The sequence below is a fragment of the Thalassophryne amazonica genome, chromosome 16, assembly GCF_902500255.1.
Source record: "Thalassophryne amazonica chromosome 16, fThaAma1.1, whole genome shotgun sequence".
Classification (NCBI taxonomy): domain Eukaryota; kingdom Metazoa; phylum Chordata; class Actinopteri; order Batrachoidiformes; family Batrachoididae; genus Thalassophryne; species Thalassophryne amazonica.
In genome coordinates this window covers 61,918,425-61,939,487 of record NC_047118.1, presented here as the reverse complement: position 1 = coordinate 61,939,487, position 21,063 = coordinate 61,918,425, and the positions used below count along the sequence as shown (strand labels likewise).

The window sequence follows — 21,063 nt, the reverse complement described above, 5'->3', positions numbered from 1 at the left end:
TCATTTGCATATGTAGCTCCTTTATTTAGCCACATTTGTTTTTCTTTTTCAGTTGCCTGCTGTTGCATGTCAGCAAGCAGTGTATGGCCTAAATGCAAATCCGGAGGGGTTTCGTGTAGGAGAAAAATAGAAAAAGCTGCTGCTGCCTTTGCGGTTTTGTCAGCAAAATCATTTCCTTTTGAAACACTGTCAGAGCCTTTGGTGTGAGCCGCACATTTGCATATAGCAATTTGTTTAGGCAATTTCACAGCTTTCAGTAGTGCAGTTAGGAGTGTGGCATGAGTCACTGGTTTTCCAGATGATGTCACCATTCCACGCTCTTCCCACAGTTTTGCAAACACATGCACTGTGCTGAAAGCATACTGGCTGTCTGTATAGATTGTTACAGCCTTTCCTTTAAATAAAAATACTATATATATATATATATATATATATATATATATATATATATATATATATATATATATATAGAAAATTTTTAACAGTATTAAGCACATGTCTGTATGTTCTGTGGGGTTTTAGATGTAAATTATTGAGTTCACACAAAGATTAAATTATCCAAAAAAATGTTTGCGTTGCTAAAAGTGTACTTAGCGTTTCTTAATAACGTTTATTTTAGACAAGTTTGGGAAGGATGCACCGTTCCTGGAAATACTGCAATATCAGGTCGATGCGTGGAGTGGACGGAGCAAGCTCCTACTCCATCTCCGTGTTGCAAAAATCAATTTAATATATGGTCCTCTTATAGAGAACGTATCAGATATTAAACTGATAAGAACAGATAAGACACTTGATCTTAGCCAAAAGGCCGAGAAGCGATGCTGAGGTCAACTTTCGACAGCCAACACTTCAACCGTACAGTAACTTTCACTTATGGTGTCACATCTGATTTACTGTAATAATATCGTTTCACATCACAAATATACAACATATAACAAACAGTTGAATATGAATTGACTACAATTTTCCAATTCATTTGTTTAAAGAAAATGGAGCAATCTAAATCATGCCGTCTTTCATTTATCGATCACTTGATACGGTCTGGTCCAATAAAAAAAAAATGACCGTTCACTTTTCAACCCCCTCAGAATAAAAAAAATACATTATACATATATATTACTGTTGAGACGTATTTTAAAATATTTGAATTTAGCACACAACGAAGCTGTCGATAATCTAAAAGTCTTGAATAAAGTGTGACTGAACAAACTGTTTATCAATGTTTATGATTGGACCTCGATCACTCTCTAGTGGACAGCAGCGCAAACTACAGCTGCCAGATGCAAAATGACATTTTTTTTCTCAGTCTCAATTATTTTCTCGAATACCTTTTTCATCCTAATCACGTTTTTTTCTGCAATTATTTATGGAACTTGCTACACAGTATAAAAGATGTTTGACATAGTTGTTATCCTGGTCCCTTGTTCAGCACAATTTTTCACCTCAAAACTACTATAAATGGAATAACTAAGATATATGCTTGAAGCACAAATCAATTTACTTGCAAAAATGGTTCAACTATGGGATTATATATGTACATCAATTATTTAACAAAGATGGCCTTACTTACGCTTGAGATGAATTCCTACGTGTGCATAATTTCCCAGTGTTACCAAAGGAATTTGTTGTTGGTTTTGATGCAATTCCTTCAGGTGTTAAAATGTTAATGTCAACCTACGTACATAATCCTGCTGTTGACCAATCCATAGAATTATTTATTGGTAATTCTGAACCATTTGTGAGCGTCAAAACACAAAGCAAATGTATTAGAGAACTCATAAATCCGGACTCAGTCAGCAAACCAACCTCTGTATTTGTTTGGGACAATTTATTTTCTGATATTGAGTGGAACTCTCTTTGGCAATTACCAAAAAAAAAAAAAAAAAAATGTCACTAAGATACATGAGGGGTGCCTTAAGATTTTACATAGATGTTACCCCATAAACAGTGTGATTTCAAAGTTACACGTAAATGTTGACCCTCTTTGCTCATTTTGTCATAATGCTGAAGAATCAATTATTCACGTTTTTTGGGCGGGGGGATTTTCATACACACAAAAGCCTGTTTGTAAATAGAAAACTTATTTTACAAATAGATGTTGATTGTAGAGATATAATTTTTGGTATATTTTATAAAAAATGCCCCCCAATATATATATATATATATTGAATCTGCTCTTAATGATGGCCAAATTTTATATTCATAGCTGTAAATACTCCACAACTCACAACTCAGAACCATTTTTGAGAGTCAAGATAACTCATAAATCGGGACTCAGTCAGCAAACCAACCTCTGTATTTGTTTGGGACAATTTATTTTCTGATATTCAGTGGAACTCTGTTTGGCAATTACCAAAAAAAAAAAAAAGTCACTAATAAGATGCGTGAGGGGTGCTTTAAGATTTTACATAGATGTTACCCCGTAAACAGTGTGATTTCAAAGTTTCACATAATGTTGACCCTCTTTGTTCACTTTGTCATTATGCTGAAAAATCAATTATTCATGTTTTTTGGGAGGAATTTCCATACACACAAAATTTTTGTAAGGATATAGGCCTGTTTGTAAATAGAAAAGTTACTTTAGAAATAGATTTTGATTGTAGAGATATAATTTTTGGTATATTTTCTAAAAATGCTCCCCTCCGCCCCCCCAAAAGTAATTTTGAATCTGCTCTTAATGATGGCAACATTTTATATTCATAGCTGTAAATACTCTCATAAAAAGCCCCAAATTGTTGTATTTGACACCTTACTATCTTACTTAACCTCATTAAATATGAATACTGAATGTACAGAGAGGAGTCACATTCCTCTCGTCTCGTTTGTGACGTCATCTTTGTGCAGTGGCAGTATCGTAGCCTATGAGGTTTAATCGAGGCGCGATTATTGCTAGTTGAAAACTTTACCCAATAACCCGCCAATGAGCAGAGTTGTAGTCTTACACACCTCTCTGCAGCTTCTCTCCCCCTGCCATCCCCTCATTACCCCATCCCCGTAGAGACGGTGCCTGCTCCCAGACCACGAATAACCAGCAAAAATCTATTTAAGCATAAAAATTCAAAAAGAAAAAATAATATAGCACCTTCAACTGCACCACAGACTAAAACAGTTAAATGTGGTCTATTAAACATTAGGTCTCTCTCTTCTAAGTCCCTGTTAGTAAATGATATAATAATTGATCAACATTTTGATTTATTCTGCCTTACAGAAACCTGGTTACAGCAGGATGAATATGTTAGTTTAAATGAGTCAACACCCCCGAGTCACACTAACTGCCAGAATGCTCGTAGCATGGGCCGAGGCGGAGGATTAGCAGCAATCTTCCATTCCACCTTATTAATTAATCCAAAACCCAGACAGAGCTTTAATTCATTTGAAAGCTTGACTCTTAGTCTTGTCCATCCAAATTGGAAGTCCCAAAAACCAGTCTTATTTGTTATTATCTATCATCCACCTGGTCGTTACTGTGAGTTTCTCTGTGAATTTTCTGATCATTTCTTAATAACATTTACATTTACTCTGATGGACTACCCAGCAGTGGGGAATAAGTTTCATTACACTAGAAGTCTTTCAGAAAGCGCTGTAACTAGGTTTAAGGATATGATTCCTTCTTTATGTTCTCTAATGCCATATACCAACACAGTGCAGAGTAGGTACCTAAACTCTGTGAGTGAGATAGAGTATCTCGTCAATAGTTTTACATCCTCATTGAAGACAACTTTGGATGCTGTAGCTCCTCTGAAAAAGAGAGCCTTAAATCAGAAGTGCCTGACTCTGTGGTATAACTCACAAACTCGCAGCTTAAAGCAGATAACCCGTAAGTTGGAGAGGAAATGGCGTCTCACTAATTTAGAAGATCTTCGCTTAGCCTGGAAAAAGAGTCTGTTGCTCTATAAAAAAGCCCTCCGTAAAGCTAGGACATCTTACTACTCATCACTAATTGAAGAAAATAAGAACAACCCCAGGTTTCTTTTCAGCACTGTAGCCAGGCTGACAAAGAGTCAGAGCTCTATTGAGCCGAGTATTCCTTTAACTTTAACTAGTAATGACTTCATGACTTTCTTTGCTAATAAAATTCTAACTATTAGAGAAAAAATTACTCATAACCATCCCAAAGACATTTCGTTATCTTTGGCTGCTTTCAGTAATGCTGGTATTTGGTTAGACTCTTTCTCTACGATTGTTCTGTCTGAGTTATTTTCATTAGTTACTTCCTCCAAACCATCAACATGTCTATTAGACCCCATTCCTACCAGGCTGCTCAAGGAAGCCCTACCATGAATTAATGCTTCGATCTTAAATATGATCAATCTATCTTTATTAGTTGGCTATGTACCACAGGCTTTTAAGGTGGCAGTAATTAAACCATTACTTAAAAAGCCATCACTTGACCCAGCTATCTTAGCTAATTATAGGCCAATCTCCAACCTTCGTTTTCTGATCATCTGCAGAGGAATGGTCTATTTGAGGAGTTTCAGTCAGGTTTTAGAATCCATCATAGTACAGAAACAGCATTAGTGAAGGTTACAAATGATCTTCTTATGGCCTCAGACAGTGTACTCATCTCTGTGCTTGTTCTGTTAGACCTCAGTGCTGCTTTTGATACTGTTGACCATAAAATTTTATTACAGAGATTAGAGCATGCCATAGGTATTAAAGGCACTGCGCTGCGGTGGTTTGAATCATATTTATCTAATAGATTACAATTTGTTCATGTAAATGGGGAATCTTCTTCACAGACTAAGGTTAATTATGGAGTTCCACAAGGTTCTGTGCTAGGACCAATTTTATTCACTTTATACATGCTTCCCTTAGGCAGTATTATTAGACAGCATTGCTTAAATTTTCATTGTTACGCAGATGATACCCAGCTGTATCTATCCATGAAGCCAGAGGACACACACCAATTAGCTAAACTGCAGGATTGTCTTACAGACATAAAGACATGGATGACCTCTAATTTCCTGCTTTTAAACTCAGATAAAACTGAAGTTATTGTACTTGGCCCCACAAAACTTAGAAACATGGTGTCTAACCAGATCCTTACTCTGGATGGCATTACCCTGACCTCTAGTAATACTGTGAGAAATCTTGGAGTCATTTTTGATCAGGATATGTCATTCAATGCGCATATTAAACAAATATGTAGGACTGCTTTTTTGCATTTGCGCAATATCTCTAAAATTAGAAAGGTCTTGTCTCAGAGTGATGCTGAAAAACTAATTCATTCATTTATTTCCTCTAGGCTGGACTATTGTAATTCATTATCAGGTTTGTTGGGAAAGTGTAGGAACACGGACCCACAACAGGGGGCACAAATTAACGGACAATGGAGGAAGTCAAATAGCACTTTTACTGTTGTGAAATAAGCACAACAAACACAACCGATTACAACAATAGACAATAAAGTCGAATCACAAAGGTGTCATGTGGGCAGGCTCGAAGATAGGAGACGTCTGTCCCAAGCAGAACCGGAACCACACGATTTCCTCCGCCACCGAACCCTGGGAATACTGGAGCCGCCAAGTCCCGAACTCCCAGGTGGCCACTGCCTCCGCTTGTCGGATCTGGTACTGCTGGCGAGGAACAGAAACAGTCAGATGTGGGTGCGCCTGCACCCAGCAACACGTATGGTGGAAAAACCACCTCCACCTCTCGTCAGGAAAACACTGTTAGTGCAGGAATGTGAGTACTTATCCAAAAGGGGTCCAATACAGTCTCCTGCTGTTCTACTCACTCTCTGCGTGAAGGCAAAAAAGTATTTATGGTCAAAAGACAATATAATTGGCTGGATACGTTACCTCCTCGGTAGAGCGATATTTCGGCAAAGAAGTGGAGATGACGTCTTGCAGATATACCGCTGCGGATCAGATGATTGGTAACAGCTGTCGCAGGTGACAGCTGTCACCCCGGCTGCTCCTGTGAGGTGGCAGCGCCCTCTGGTGCCTGGAGCCCGCACTCCAGGCAGGGTGCCCTCTGGTGGTGGTGGGCCAGCAGTACCTCCTCTTCAGCGGCCCACACAACAGGACCCCCCCCTCAACGGGCGCCTCCTGGCGCCCGACCAGGCTTGTCCGGGTGGCGGCGGTAGAAATCGGCCAGGAGGGCCGGGTCCAGGATGAAGCTCCTCTTCACCCAGGAGCGTTCTTCGGGGCCGTACCCCTCCCAGTCCACCAAATACTGGAAGCCCCGGCCCATCCTACGGACATCCAAGAGCCGGCGCACAGTCCAAGCCGGCTCGCCATCGATGATCCGGGCAGGAGGTGGTGCCGGACCCGGAGTACAGAGGGGTGAGGTGTGATGTGGCTTAATCCGGGACACATGGAAAACGGGATGGATCCGCAGTGAGGCCGGAAGCTGAAGCCTCACCGCGGCTGGACTGATGACCTTGAGGATTTTAAATGGACCGATGTACCGATCCTGCAGTTTAGGTGAGACCACTTGGAGGGGAATGTCCTTTGTTGACAACCACACCTCCTGCCCTGGCCGATACGTAGGGGCCGGGGTCCGCCGACGGTCTGCATGGGCTTTCGTCCTCATCCGGGCCCTCAGCAAAGCAGAACGGGCGGCACGCCACACCCGACGGCACTTCCGCAGGTGGACCTGGACCGAGGGCACACAGACCTCTCCCTCAACCACCAGAAACAAAGGAGGCTGGTACCCCAGACACACCTCAAAAGGGGAGAGGCCGGTGGCTGACGACACCTGGCTGTTATGGGCATACTCGATCCAGGCCAAATGGGTACTCCAGGCCGCCGGGTGCGCGGCCGTCACGCAACGCAGGGCCTGTTCCACCTCCTGATTGGCCCGTTCTGCTTGCCCGTTGGTCTGGGGATGATACCCGGATGAGAGACTCACCGTGGCCCCCAGTTCCCGGCAGAAGCTCCTCCAGACTTGCGAGGAGAACTGGGGACCGCGATCGGAGACGATGTCTGTTGGAATCCCATGCAGCCGGACGACGTGGTGGACCAGGAGGTCCGCTGTCTCCTGGGCCGTCGGGAGCTTCGGGAGGGCCACGAAGTGGGCCGCCTTGGAGAATCGGTCCACTATCGTGAGGATGGTGGTGTTGCCCTGGGACGGCGGGAGGCCCGTGACAAAATCCAGGCCGATGTGGGACCAGGGGCGATGAGGCACGGGCAGCGGCTGGAGCAGTCCCGAAGCCCTGCGATGATCAGCCTTGCCCCTGGCGCAGGTGGTGCAGGCCTGGATATAATCCCGGACGTCGGCCTCTAGGGACGCCCACCAGAAGCGCTGCCGGACAACTGCCACGGTTCTTCACACCCCTGGATGACAGGAGAGCTTGGAGCCGTGACAGAAGTCCAGGACTGCAGCCCTAGCCTCTGGTGGGACGTAGAGTCTGTTCTTCGGCCCAGTTCCGGGGTCCGGGCTTCGTGCCAGGGCCTCCCGGACGGTTCTCTCTACGTCCCAGGTGAGGGTGGCCACGATAGTGGACTCCGGGATGATGGGTTCCGGTGGATCCGACAACTCCGCTTTGACTTCATCTTCATGTACCCGGGACAAGGCATCCGATCTCTGGTTTTTGGTCCCGGGACAGTAGGTGATCCGGAAGTCAAAACGGCCGAAGAACAGTGACCAGCGGGCTTGCCTGGGGTTCAGCCATTTGGCGGTCCTGATATACTCCAGGTTCCGGTGGTCAGTGAAAACCGTGAATGGCACGGACGTTCCCTCCAACAGATGTCTCCACTCTTCAAGAGCCTCTTTCACCACAAGGAGTTCTCGATTGCCGACATCATAGTTCCGTTCGGCCGGGGTCAACCTGCGGGAAAAATAGGCACACGGGTGAAGGACCTTATCGGTCTTCCCGCTCTGGGAAAGCACAGCTCCTATCCCTGAGTCCGAGGCGTCCACTTCAACCACTAACTGGCGACTAGGATCGGGCTGCACCAGAACGGGTGCAGACGAGAAGCGCCGTTTCAACTCCTTGAATGCGGCATCGCAACGATCCGACCAGGTGAAGGGGACTTTTGGTGAGGTCAGGGCTGTCAGGGGGCTAACTACCTGACTGTAGCCCTTAATGAACCTCCTGTAGAAATTAGCAAAGCCGAGGAACTGTTGCAGCTTCCTACGGCTGGTGGGTTGGGGCCAGTCTCTCACCGCCACGACCTTGGCCGGATCAGGAGCGACGGAGTTAGGGGAGATGATAAACCCCAGGAAGGACAAAGAAGAGCGGTGGAACTCGCACTTCTCGCCCTTCACAAACAGCCGGTTCTCTAACAACCGCTGCAGGACCTGACGTACATGCCGGACATGGGTCTCAGGATCCGGAGAAAAGATGAGTATATCGTCCAGATATACGAAGACGAATCGGTGCAGGAAATCCCGCAAGACGTCGCGGGGGCGTTTGTAAGACCGAACGGCATGACCAGGTACTCAAAGTGACCTAAGGGGGTGTTAAATGCCGTCTTCCACTCGTCTCCCTTCCGGATCCGAACCAGGTGATACGCATTTCTAAGATCTAGCTTAGTGAACATTTGGGCTCCATGCAGGGGCGTGAACACTGAATCCAACAAGGGCAATGGGTATCGGTTACGAACCGTGATTTCATTCAGCCCCCTGTAATCAATGCATGGACGTAGTCCGCCATCCTTTTTCCCCACAAAAAAGAAACCTGCACCCATCGGGGAGGTGGAATTCCGGATCAACCCGGCAGCTAAAGAGTCCCGGATGTAGGTCTCCATTGATTCGCGTTCAGGTCGTGAGAGGTTGTACAGCCTGCTGGACGGAAACTCAACGCCTGGAACCAAATCAATGGCACAATCGTACGGGCGGTGCGGGGGAAGGGTGAGCGCCAGATCCTTGCTGAACACGTCCACAAGGTCATGGTACTCCACCGGCACTGTCCCGAGATTGGGCGGGACTCTGACCTCCTCCTTAGCCTGGGAACCGGGAGAAACCGAGGAACCTAAACATACCCGATGGCAGGTCTCGCTCCACTGAACCACTACCCCGGACGGCCAATCGATCCGGGGATTGTGTTTTAACATCCAGGGGAACCCGAGAATCACGCGGGAGGTGGCAGGAGTCACAAAAAACTTGATCTCCTCCCGGTGGTTCCCTGACACCACCAGAGTTTCTGGAGGTGTCTTATGTGTGATTAAAGGGAGTAGGGAGCCATCTAGTGCCCGTACTTGCACAGGAGAAGTAAGTGCCACCAGAGGGAGCCCTGCCTCCCTGGCCCATTTGCTGTCTAGCAAATTCCCTTCAGAGCCCGTGTCCACCAGTGCACAGAAGTAAATCTTTTTTTGTTTTGTTTTGTTTTATGGCAGGGTTGCATTTAATTTGACGCTTTGCGTTGGCTGAACAACAGATGCCTTGAGAAGCGAAACGTGTGTGTGTGTGTGTGTGTGTGTGTGTGTGTGTGTGTGTGTGTGTGTGTGTGTGTGTGTGTGTGTGTGTGTGTGTGTGTGTGTGTGTGGGAATTCGACGCAGGTACATCTGATGTTTGGTTGACTCCACGTCGGGTAATTGCTACAGTGCAAATAGTCGATGTTGTAGGACAACATTCACCGATTCAAGTGTCTGTAAATTCACATAGTGGTGTAATTTTTACCATGAATCAGGAGGCAACTCCCATGGTAAATGAGTTGAATTTTCCAGAATTTGAAAATCTTGAGGAGGAAGAAAAACAACAAGCACTGGCTCTGTTAATGAAGTACAGTGGCGTTTTTGCAAAAAGTGACTTTGATGTGGGTTGTACCAAATTGATAACTCACGAGATTCCACTCGTAGATGAAACTCCTGTACGTCAGCCCTATAGACGGATTCCTCCCTCTCATTGCGCATGTGTGTAGATTATCAGCTGCTAAATGCAAAAACTGCTGTAACGACAACTCCTGTTCTGGCTTATGCAAAAAACTTACTTTAGAAATAGATGTTGATTGAAGAGATATATTTTTTTAGTATATTTTCTAAAAAATGCCCCCCCCCCCCCCCCCCAAAAAAAAATAAATTGAATCTGCTCTTAATGATGGCCCGATTTTATATTCATAGCTGTAAATACTCTCTTCAAAAGCCCAAAATTGTTGTATTTGACTCCTTACTTTCATCTTACGTGACTTCATTAAATTTTTGTATGAATACTAAAGCTCCGAAGACCAAAACCATATGGAACAAATTTGAATTGTACAAATATGTTTATATATTCATGTTTATTTTGTACATTTGTAACATTTAAGTCTTGTATGTTTGTTGCTTGAGCCTTGTTCTTGTATTGTACATTTTCAATTTTTTTTTTTTAAACAACTCTAAAGGACTGAAAGATGAGTCGGAGGAGAGGAAAAGAGGTACCATTCTCTCTAAATCATATTGTTTTGAATAGTCAGCACATTTTTCATTTCATTTTCCAAAGATATGCTCTTTAACCAGCCTAATCACATGTTTTCTTCTTCTTTTATTTGTCCAACAGTGATTCTTCCCACCCATTTCTTCACTCTACAGTTGCGCAAGTTCTGGATGGAGGTCAGTTTAGCACCAGTGATCCTCTCTGCAGACCTGCTGTTACAGACTGTTTCTGTTCTGTTTGGTTGCTGAACAAAACCAGATGATGATGGACGTGCACAGAACACACTGGATAGTAGACTGAACATCCTCTGCTGGGCCTTCTTGATGTGAGTGTGTTTGCTGTCCAGTTCAAGTCCTGGGAGATGGCGGATCCCACAAACTTGAATGGGCACAGTGTTATTGATTTTAACTTAACCAGGTTAGTGCCACTGAGATCAAGACCTCTTTTGCAAGGGAGACCTGGAAAATTATAAAGTTTCCAATTCACCTAACCTGCATGTCTTTAAATGTGGGAGAAAGCCAGAGAACCCGGAGGGAACCCAAGCAAACACAGGGAGAACATACATACTCTATTCAGGTGGGAATCAAACCTATGACCTTCTTACTGTGAGGTAACAGTGCTAACCACTAAGCCATCATGCTGCCCAAATGGTGGAGAATGGTGCTAGGGGGCAGTGGTGGGGAGTTCAGAGACTCAAAAAAATAATAATTATGGGCAGATTGCACAGACACTGGTCATGAAGATATTCTACCCTGTTTGGGACATACACATGGTTATTATAAAATGTTAGTAAAGTAAGTGTTAAACATATATGATTGTATTTGATAGTATATGTCCCTTATGCCATCATAGTATTTTTAAATTCTTGAAAAAAATTTCTGATGAATATTGTGTCAATTTTTAAAAAGTGGTATTTCTTGTGGACTCATTTCACAGGACGAAATAGAATACCAAAATTTTGCACAAAAAACATTTATGCTGTTAATATTCCTCATTTATTAACACAAAAAATACTAAACATTTAATGATGCTGTCAAATTATTCTTTAAAAATGACCTAACAGGATGGAACAGAGTTTGACAGGGTGGAAGCAAAGTAAAGTACAACATATAACAAACAGTTGAATATGAATTGACTACAATTTTCCAATTCATTTGTTTAAAGAAAATGGAGCAATCTAAATCATGCCGTCTTTCATTTATCGATCACTTGATACGGTCTGGTCCAATAAAAAAAAAAATGACCGTTCACTTTTCAACCCCCTCAGAATAAAAAAAAATACATTATACATATATATTACTGTTGAGACGTATTTTAAAATATTTCAATTTAGCACACAACGAAGCTGTCGATAATCTAAAAGTCTTGAATAAAGTGTGACTGAACAAACTGTTTATCAATGTTTATGATTGGACCTCGATCACTCTCTAGTGGACAGCAGCGCAAACTACAGCTGCCAGATGCAAAATGACATTTTTTTACCCAGCAGCAGATAAAAGTACTGCAAAAGCTTTCTGCGTTTATAACATTTATTGCCACGATGTGGCGCCAATGTGCTTAGAAGTATTAAGCACATGTCTGTATGTTCTGTGGGGTTTTAGATGTAAATTATTGAGTTCACACAAAGATTAAATTATCCAAAAAAATGTTTGCATTACTAAAAGTGTACTTAAGCGTTTCTTAATAACGTTTATTTTAGACAAGTTCGGGAAGGATGCACCGTTCCTGGAAATACTGCAATATCAGGTCGATGCGTGGAGTGGACGGAGCAAGCTCCTACTCCATCTCCGTGTTTCAAAAATCAATTTAATATATGGTTCTCTTATGGAGAACGTATCAGATATTAAACTGATAAGAACAGTTACTACACTTGATCTTAGCCAAAAAGCCGAGAAGCGATGCTGAGGTCACCTTTCGACAGCCAACACTTCAACCGTACAGTAACTTTCACTTATGGTGTCACATCTGATTTACTGTAATAATATCGTTTCACATCACAAATATACAACATATAACAAACAGTTGAATATGAATTGACTACAATTTTCCAATTCATTTGTTTAAAGAAAATGGAGCAATCTAAATCATGCCGTCTTTCATTTATCGATCACTTGATACGGTCTGGTCCAATAAAAAAAAATGACCGTTCACTTTTCAACCCCCTCAGAATAAAAAAAAATACATTATACATATATATTACTGTTGAGACGTATTTTAAAATATTTGAATTTAGCACACAACGAAGCTGTCGATAATCTAAAAGTCTTGAATAAAGTGTGACTGAACAAACTGTTTATCAATGTTTATGATTGGACCTCGATCACTCTCTAGTGGACAGCAGCGCAAACTACAGCTGCCAGATGCAAAATGACATTTTTTTTCTGTCTCAATTATTTTCTCGAATACCTTTTTCATCCTAATCACGTTTTTTTCTGCAATTATTTATGGAACTTGCTACACAGTATAAAAGATGTTTGACATAGTTGTTATCCTGGTCCCTTGTTCAGCACAATTGTTCACCTCAAAACTACTATAAATGGAATAACTAAGATATATGCTTGAAGCACAAATCAATTTACTTGCAAAAATGGTTCAACTATGGGATTATATATGTACATCAATTATTTAACAAAGATGGCCTTACTTACGCTTGAGATGAATTCCTACGTGTGCATAATTTCCCAGTGTTACCAAAGGAATTTGTTGTTGGTTTTGATGCAATTCCTTCAGGTGTTAAAATGTTAATGTCAACCTACGTACATAATCCTGCTGTTGACCAATCCATAGAATTATTTATTGGTAATTCTGAACCATTTGTGAGCATCAAAACACAAAGCAAATGTATTAGAGAACTCATAAATCGGGACTCAGTCAGCAAACCAACCTCTGTATTTGTTTGGGACAATTTATTTTCTGATATTGAGTGGAACTCTCTTTGGCAATTACCAAAAAAAAAAAAAAAAAAAAAAATGTCACTAAGATACATGAGGGGTGCCTTAAGATTTTACATAGATGTTACCCCATAAACAGTGTGATTTCAAAGTTACACGTAAATGTTGACCCTCTTTGTTCATTTTGTCATAATGCTGAAGAATCAATTATTCATGTTTTTTGGGCGGGGGGATTTTCATACACACAAAAGCCTGTTTGTAAATAGAAAACTTACTTTACAAATAGATGTTGATTGTAGAGATATAATTTTTGGTATATTTTATAAAAATGCCCCCCAATATATATATATATATATATATATATATATATATATATATATATATATATATATATATATATATATATATATATTGAATCTGCTCTTAATGATGGCCAAATTTTATATTCATAGCTGTAAATACTCCACAACTCACAACTCAGAACCATTTTTGAGAGTCAAGATAACTCATAAATCGGGTCTCAGTCAGCAAACCAACCTCTGTATTTGTTTGGGACAATTTATTTTCTGATATTCAGTGGAACTCTGTTTGGCAATTACCAAAAAAAAAAAAGTCACTAATAAGATGCGTGAGGGGTGCTTTAAGATTTTACATAGATGTTACCCCGTAAACAGTGTGATTTCAAAGTTTCACATAATGTTGACCCTCTTTGTTCACTTTGTCATTATGCTGAAAAATCAATTATTCATGTTTTTGGGAGGAATTTCCATACACACAAAATTTTTGTAAGGATATAGGCCTGTTTGTAAATAGAAAAGTTACTTTAGAAATAGATTTTGATTGTAGAGATATAATTTTTGGTATATTTTCTAAAAATGCTCCCCTCCGCCCCCCCCAAAAGTAATTTTGAATCTGCTCTTAATGATGGCAACATTTTATATTCATAGCTGTAAATACTCTCATAAAAAGCCCCAAATTGTTGTATTTGACACCTTACTATCTTACTTAACCTCATTAAATATGAATACTGAATCTCCAAAGACCAAACCAATATGGAACGAATTTGAATTGTAAAAATATGTTTATCTAATAAAAAAAAAAAAAAAACTGAGAAAAACTTCGGAAGAGTTCGAATAAATGGTGGAAAATATTAACAAATGTGTCTTAAGTGAATAAAATGTTCTCGATACAATAGGACTCTTCTGTTTTTAAATCTATTTCGGCTGTATGCAGCTGAATGTGTCCTTCAGATTTATTGTTTTGAGCCCAGTAGCTGAAACCCTGACAGAGGAGTGTACAGAGAGGAGTCACATTCCTCTCGTCTCGTTTATGATGTCATCTTTGCGCAGTGGCAGTATCGTAGCCTATGAGGTTTAACTGAGGCGCGATTATTGCTAGTTGAAAACTTTACCCAATAACCCGCCTTGATGACTTGAAATGCAGTCAGCAATGGCAATTTTTGACAGTCTCTCATAAGACTGAGAATGTGTTAAAAATAAGTTGCTTCTATAAAAAAAAAAAAAAAATTCCAGTTTATATTAATAAAAGAACTGATTCATTTTTAGTCAGTGATGTTTGGATGGCTATTTGGTTTTTCTTCAGTTAACAAATTTCAAAGTTTTTTCTCCTTCCTTTGACACTATAGCAGCTGTAAACCAAATGTGTAACATTACCTCCTTGACTTTTCACAAAAAAATAAAACAACATAATGTCCACAGGCAGTATGAAGTATTACTTTGATTTTAGAATATGTTGACTGACAAGAGACAGTGAAGAATTTCAGCTGTCTGTGTTTCAGGTGACTGTCCAAGGACTTTTCTGGCCTTCACTTCCCATAGTGCTTCACTGTCAACTTCGACTGTGGACTTTACTAATGAGGACTTGTTCTGATTCATTTGCTGCTTTTCTCACATGGTAACCACAGAATAACAAATTCATGATTTAACCTGTCATTTTATTATCTTGAAATTAGATAAAGTGGTCAAGTCCTAAACTGCATTGTGATTTTTGACTGTCATTGAAGCGACTTGTATAAAGGAATTGAGCATTCCAAGCATGTTGTGTTCTTTTGAACTCATATCTGCTGTATTTGACTGTCTGACAATTCTCTGCTGAATTATGTTTTTTTTTTTCTTTCATTATTGAAATGAATTGTTAAAGTGATTTGAATTTGACTGGTGTCTCAAAAAAATTGCTACTTTTTAAGCCAAAACACCCAAATCTGGCCTGAATTAAATGAAAGTTGAACACTGGTCACTTTTACCTTCATGTGAGATTTATAACAATGTTCATATTAGTCTCCTCTGACCACATGTGACGTGTCTTTTGTTGTTGTTTAGTGTTTGCTTTCTATTTCCACTTTATTCAGGGTGACAACAGCACATCAAATTAAATTAAAAAACTGAAGAGATAAAAATGAACATGAGGGAAAGTCGAAGGTTTTGTCATGTAATACTTTAAACACAGACAAATATTTATTTTCAAAGATCAACAGTGTCATTAAAATATTTACATCAACATGGAACCAAGAACGGAAACGAGAAAGTTTGTTTGAATAAAAGTTGGAAAAAGAGAACAAATGTGTCTTAAGTTACTAAAATGTTCTTCTGTTTTTAAATCTATTTCGGCTGTATGCAGCTGAATGTGTCCTTCAGATTTATTGTTTTGAGCCCAGTAGCTGAAACCCTGACAGAGGAGTGTACAGAGAGGAGTCACATTCCTCTCTTCTCGTTTGTGACGTCATCTTTGTGCAGTGGCAGTATCGTAGTCTATGAGGTTTAATCGAGGCGCGATTATTGCTAGTTGAAAACTTTACCCAATAACCCGCCTTGATGACTTGAAATATAATCAGCAACGGCAAATTTTTTTGCAGTTTCTCAGGAGATTGAGAATTTGTGAAAAACAAAGCTGTTCCAGTTAATAAATAAACTTGCTAGTTTTGTTCTTTCTGGATGCTTAACTGAATTGTTTTTGTTTATCAATAATTTACACCATTTGTTTTAAGCCCAGTAGGTTAAACTCTGACAGAGTGTTAAGGAGATACCGTTGTCTTCTTTTGGGACGTGGTGGTGTAACAGTTTAAATGTGATTTAAGAGGTTTTACTTTGTCATCTGATGGTTAATAATAATAATCACATTATTCCCTTTGATCGGTTTGGGTGAAGAGTGTCGGACTCAGACTCACTGAGTTCCATTAATCTCAGGTCATTTTTAGGACTTTCTGGAATTTATTAATAAATAATGCTGAATTTAAGTGGAAATGATTGTTGTACAGAAGCTTCAGAGATCGGAGGGGTTTTCCAGCAAACGCGATGAAGACAAATCTCCGTTTATTTTGACAAGTTGCAACTTTCTAATCGATGGTTAAGCCTGAGTTGTCGCTTAACCATACCTGTCAACTTTGGAAAATATCAGAGAGGGAGATATTTTTTGACATAAACTTACCATGAATGTGCAACCCACCCTTGAGCCCTGTAGAATGCTGTGCATTTTTTCATTCTTTCTTATTACTTATGTTGCAGATGGAACATAAGTAATAAAATGGGAGTGACATGTTTAGCCGCATGTTCTCCCTGAATTGCTGGCTGTCTGAGTGGTGTCCAATAAATGAGGTGGGCTTCATAGATAATTGGCAAAGCTTCTGGGGAAAACCTGGTCTTGTTAGGAGAGACGGCATCCATCCCACTTTGGATGGAGCAGCTCTCATTTCTAGAAATCTGGCCAATTTTCTTAAATCCTCCAAACCGTGACTATCCAGGGTTGGGACCAGGAAGCAGAGTTGTAGTCTTACACACCTCTCTGCAGCTTCTCTCCCCCTGCCATCCCCTCATTACCCCATCCCCGTAGAGACGGTGCCTGCTCCCAGACCACCAATAACCAGCAAAAATCTATTTAAGCATAAAAATTCAAAAAGAAAAAATAATATAGCACCTTCAACTGCACCACAGACTAAAACAGTTAAATGTGGTCTATTAAACAACATTAGGTCTCTCTCTTCTAAGTCCCTGTTAGTAAATGATATAATAATTGATCAACATTTTGATTTATTCTGCCTTACAGAAACCTGGTTACAGCAGGATGAATATGTTAGTTTAAATGAGTCAACACCCCCGAGTCACACTAACTGCCAGAATGCTCGTAGCACGGGCCGAGGCGGAGGATTAGCAGCAATCTTCCATTCCACCTTATTAATTAATCCAAAACCCAGACAGAGCTTTAATTCATTTGAAAGCTTGACTCTTAGTCTTGTCCATCCAAATTGGAAGTCCCAAAAACCAGTTTTATTTGTTATTATCTATCATCCACCTGGTCGTTACTGTGAGTTTCTCTGTGAATTTTCAGACCTTTTGTCTGACTTAGTGCTTAGCTCAGATAAGATAATTATAGTGGGCGATTTTAACATCCACACAGATGCTGAGAATGACAGCCTCAACACTGCATTTAATCTATTATTAGACTCAATTGGCTTTGCTCAAAATGTAAATGAGTCCACCCACCACTTTAATCATATCTTAGATCTTGTTCTGACTTATGGTATGGAAATTGAAGACTTAACAGTATTCCCTGAAAACTCCCTTCTGTCTGATCATTTCTTAATAACATTTACATTTACTCTGATGGACTACCCAGCAGTGGGGAATAAGTTTCATTACACTAGAAGTCTTTCAGAAAGCGCTGTAACTAGGTTTAAGGATATGATTCCTTCTTTATGTTCTCTAATGCCATATACCAACACAGTGCAGAGTAGGTACCTAAACTCTGTGAGTGAGATAGAGTATCTCGTCAATAGTTTTACATCCTCATTGAAGACAACTTTGGATGCTGTAGCTCCTCTGAAAAAGAGAGCCTTAAATCAGAAGTGCCTGACTCCGTGGTATAACTCACAAACTCGCAGCTTAAAGCAGATAACCCGTAAGTTGGAGAGGAAATGGCGTCTCACTAATTTAGAAGATCTTCACTTAGCCTGGAAAAAGAGTCTGTTGCTCTATAAAAAAAGCCCTCCGTAAAGCTAGGACATCTTACTACTCATCACTAATTGAAGAAAATAAGAACAACCCCAGGTTTCTTTTCAGCACTGTAGCCAGGCTGACAAAGAGTCAGAGCTCTATTGAGCCGAGTATTCCTTTAACTTTAACTAGTAATGACTTCATGACTTTCTTTGCTAATAAAATTCTAACTATTAGAGAAAAAATTACTCATAACCATCCCAAAGACATATCGTTATCTTTGGCTGCTTTCAGTAATGCTGGTATTTGGTTAGACTCTTTCTCTCCCATTGTTCTGTCTGAGTTATTTTCATTAGTTACTTCCTCCAAACCATCAACATATCTATTAGACCCCATTCCTACCAGGCTGCTCAAGGAAGCCCTACCATTAATTAATGCTTCGATCTTAAATATGATCAATCTATCTTTATTAGTTGGCTATGTACCACAGGCTTTTAAGGTGGCAGTAATTAAACCATTACTTAGAAAGCCATCACTTGACCCAGCTATCGTAGCTAATTATAGGCCAATCTCCAACCTTCGTTTTCTCTCAAAAATTCTTGAAAGGGTAGTTGTAAAACAGCTAACTGATCATCTGCAGAGGAATGGTCTATTTGAAGAGTTTCAGTCAGGTTTTAGAATCCATCATAGTACAGAAACAGCATTAGTGAAGGTTACAAATGATCTTCTTATGGCCTCAGACAGTGTACTCATCTCTGTGCTTGTTCTGTTAGACCTCAGTGCTGCTTTTGATACTGTTGACCATAAAATTTTATTACAGAGATTAGAGCATGCCATAGGTATTAAAGGCACTGCGCTGCGGTGGTTTGAATCATATTTATCTAATAGATTACAATTTGTTCAATTAAATGGGGAATCTTCTTCACAGACTAAGGTTAATTATGGAGTTCCACAAGGTTCTGTGCTAGGACCAATTTTATTCACTTTATACATGCTTCCCTTAGGCAGTATTATTAGACAGCATTGCTTAAATTTTCATTGTTACGCAGATGATACCCAGCTTTATCTATCCATGAAGCCAGAGGACACACACCAATTAGCTAAACTGCAGGATTGTCTTACAGACATAAAGACATGGATCAATCAATCAATCAACTTTTTTCTTGTATAGCGCCAAATCACAACAAACAGTTGCGCTTCTCTCTCAGACTGCAAGCTTACTTGTAGTTCCTAGGGTTTGTAAGAGTAGAATGGGAGGCAGAGCCTTCAGCTTTCAGGCTCCTCTCCTCTGGAACCAGCTCCCAATTCAGATCAGGGAGACAGACACCCTCTCTACTTTTAAGATTAGGCTTAAAACTTTCCTTTTTGCTAAAGCTTATAGTTAGGGCTGGATCAGGTGACCCTGAACCATCCCTTAGTTATGCTGCTATAGACTTAGACTGCTGGGGGGTTCCCATGATGCACTGAGTGTTTCTTTCTCATTTTGCTCTGTATGCACCACTCTGCATTTAATCATTAGTGATTGATCTCTGCTCTCTTCCACAGCATGTCTTTTTCCTGGTTCTCTCCCTCAGCCCCAACCAGTCCCAGCAGAAGACTGCCCCTCCCTGAGCCTGGTTCTGCTGGAGGTTTCTTCCTGTTAAAAGGGAGTTTTTCCTTCCCACTGTCGCCAAGTGCTTGCTCACAGGGGGTCATTTTGACCGTTGGGGTTTTTCCGTAATTATTGTATGGCCTTGCCTTACAATATAAAGGGCCTTGGGGCAGCTGTTTGTTGTGATGTCGCGCTATGTAAATAAAATTGATTTGATTTGATTTAATAAGATGTGTCGACTGACTTGATTGTGGATGAGATGGGTGATTTACCTAATATAAAGTCGAACAATGATTGTGTGAACGATGCATTGTCTGAGGTCAGGTTTCATCCAGGCCAAGATCTCACAAAGGAAGCCGACACCCCTTAGTTTCTGAGCCTCGGCGGTCAACTAGGAAAACTGAGGAACAGCACTCAAATCCATATAGGGTGCCGCAATCGGTGCAGGCACATAAACTATTAGAGTAAAGTTGTAGGTATTTGATAGGTTCTCTGTGGTACATTGTCGGGTCGACGATGCCTCTTGTTGGGGAGGGATGTTGCGGATGGAACCGTGGGGTGTCACTGTTGCCCCACGGACTACTATAAGAAGCAAAAGTGGGGTGACAAGTGCAAGCTTTTCCGCTGGAGGCCAGGGCATTACTTGGGTCCATGTTTCATGCTGATGCAATGAATTTTTTGGTGAGTTTTTTTTTTTAATTGTTTTATGGTCTAAATTATTAGCACAGAAGTAAATCTTTTTTTGTTTTGTTTTATGGCAGGGTTGCATTTAATTTGACGCTTTGCGTTGGCTGAACAACAGATGCCTTGAGAAGCGATACGTGTGTGTGTGTGTGTGTGTGTGTGTGTGTGTGTGTGTGTGTGTGTGTGTGTGTGTGTGTGTGTGTGTGTGTGTGTGTGTGTGTGTGTGTGTGTGTGTGTGTGTGTGTGTGTGTGTGTGTGTGTGTGTGTGTGTGTGGGAATTCGACGCAGGTACATCTGATGTTTGGTTGACTCCACGTCGGGTAATTGCTACAGTGCAAATAGTCGATGTTGTAGGACAACATTCACCGATTCAAGTGTCTGTAAATTCACATACTGGTGTAATTTTTACCATGAATCAGGAGGCAACTCCCATGGTAAATGAGTTGAATTTTCCAGAATTTGAAAATCTGGAGGAGGAAGAAAAACAACAAGCACTGGCTCTGTTAATGAAGTACAGTGGCGTTTTTGCAAAAAGTGACTTTGATGTGGGTTGTACCAAATTGATAACTCACGAGATTCCACTCGTAGATGAAACTCCTGTACGTCAGCCCTATAGACGGATTCCTCCCTCTCATTGCGCATGTGTGTAGA

The 21,063-nt window shown here is 40.8% G+C and overlaps 4 non-coding genes and 1 pseudogene across 4 annotated transcripts; 3 read left to right on the top strand and 2 right to left on the bottom strand.

Annotated features, from left to right (window-relative positions):
- Positions 1–629: 629 nt before the first annotated feature.
- On the bottom strand, positions 630–820 carry LOC117528804. The gene has a single exon (XR_004565866.1). It is a non-coding gene; the product is annotated as a U2 spliceosomal RNA (small nuclear RNA).
- A 2,012-nt stretch (positions 821–2,832) lies between these two features.
- On the top strand, positions 2,833–2,943 carry LOC117528828 (annotated as a pseudogene).
- A 9,066-nt stretch (positions 2,944–12,009) lies between these two features.
- Positions 12,010–12,200, bottom strand: LOC117528803. Its single transcript, XR_004565865.1, has one exon. It is a non-coding gene; the product is annotated as a U2 spliceosomal RNA (small nuclear RNA).
- Positions 12,201–14,528: 2,328 nt separating this feature from the next.
- On the top strand, positions 14,529–14,669 carry LOC117528819. Its single transcript, XR_004565879.1, has one exon. It is a non-coding gene; the product is annotated as a U4 spliceosomal RNA (small nuclear RNA).
- Positions 14,670–15,932: 1,263 nt separating this feature from the next.
- LOC117528825 lies at positions 15,933–16,075 on the top strand. The gene has a single exon (XR_004565884.1). It is a non-coding gene; the product is annotated as a U4 spliceosomal RNA (small nuclear RNA).
- The last annotated feature ends 4,988 nt before the right edge of the window (positions 16,076–21,063 follow it).